Raw genomic sequence first — 1,475 nt, 5'->3', positions numbered from 1 at the left:
ATAGATAGATAGATAGATAGATAGATAGATAGATAGATAGATAGATAGATAGATAAAACGAAGTGACTATTCCCAGGTAGATAAGTTAAGCCTCGATCATCGGTTAGCCATCCATGGGTCGGGGGCGACGACCCCCACTCGTCGCCTGAAAACAAACGCGTTTTCTTTTGAAGCGACGAGTCGGTCGCGATCGGCTTGTGCCACGATAGCCGCTTTGCGCCCTCAATCTGGCTAGCACACCGTCCCGACTCCCGACTATGAAGTAAATCATGGCTACTCCAAGGTTCCCACCAGATCCCATCCCCCAATAATGGGAACCCCGTATAACGGTTCTCACACTTATAACCAACGTTGTTGTTAATTAAATTGTGGGTGGTTGGCGGGTGCTCTACTCTGGTTTGCTCCTTCTTTCCTGTGATTAAACATCCATCGTTCTTATAACACCATTTAAAAAAATAAATTTGTAGGGCCATGTTACTCTCTAGTAACACCTCTAATCTTCTGCATTTAAAATGCCTAATTAAGTTGCACATGCCTTAAAACTCTTACTGAAATTAAAGTTATTATTGGAATTTGGGGGTATGTGGGGTGCCCATAGGGGACGGATCTGGTCGGGTCGGGTCGGTTTGCTAGCCAGGTTGGGGGCGCAAAGCGGCTATCGTGGCACGAGCCGATCACACCCGACTCGTCACCTAAAAAACAAACGTGTCTGTTTTCAGTGTCAGGCGATCGAGTCGGGTGATCGGCCCGATCCAGCTGTAGTGGGCACCCCGTATAAGGTGTTTTAGTTTTAGTAGAGGTTTTACGGCGCTCGCAACTGCAATAAGGTCATAGATATCTATGAGTGCCAGAAGATCAAATGTGTTACAAGAGAGTGACAAACATAAAAAAGAAGAAGGGGAGATGAGGACGATAGATGTTTGATAGGAAGGAAGAAGCAAACCACACCAGAGCACCCGCCAACCTCCCACCCCTAAGGCGTGATTCGCCTGTGATAACGCTGAGAGTAATCAGTGCCCGGCTAGCTCAGTCGGTAGAGCATGAGACTCTTAATCTCAGGGTCGTGGGTTCGAGCCCCACGTTGGGCGTTATTTTTTAAATTCAAATAATGATTCTTTTAGTGTACTTTTCTTTTTTTTGGTACGGTAATCATTGTTTATGGTGACGATATGACTGAGTGAAAAATTGATGTTTCTTATATAAGTACTTATAATATCTCATTATGCAGAGAAAATATGAATCAATTATTGTTAAGTTCCAAAAGAGTAAGCTAATCTGTCTCCTTTACATTCATGTTATCTACCTGTACGTGGTCTGTCTACCTTCTTATCGTTCTTTCTTATATTGATTCCATCCATAATCTATCTATCTATCTATCTATCTATCTATCTATCTATCTATCTATCTATCTGTCTGTCTGTCTATCTATCTATCTATCTATCTATCTATCTATCTATCTATCTATCTATCTATCT

At 42.5% G+C, this 1,475-nt stretch overlaps 1 non-coding gene across 1 annotated transcript; it reads left to right on the top strand.

The window, feature by feature from the left end:
• The first annotated feature begins 1,015 nt into the window (after nt 1–1,015).
• On the top strand, nt 1,016–1,088 carry TRNAK-CUU. The gene has a single exon. It is a non-coding gene; the product is annotated as a tRNA-Lys (tRNA).
• The last annotated feature ends 387 nt before the right edge of the window (nt 1,089–1,475 follow it).

This window comes from Aplysia californica, unplaced genomic scaffold (genome assembly GCF_000002075.1).
Source record: "Aplysia californica isolate F4 #8 unplaced genomic scaffold, AplCal3.0 scaffold00305, whole genome shotgun sequence".
Classification (NCBI taxonomy): domain Eukaryota; kingdom Metazoa; phylum Mollusca; class Gastropoda; order Aplysiida; family Aplysiidae; genus Aplysia; species Aplysia californica.
Note: the sequence above shows the minus strand (reverse complement) of the source record. Positions and strands in the feature narration are given on the sequence as shown.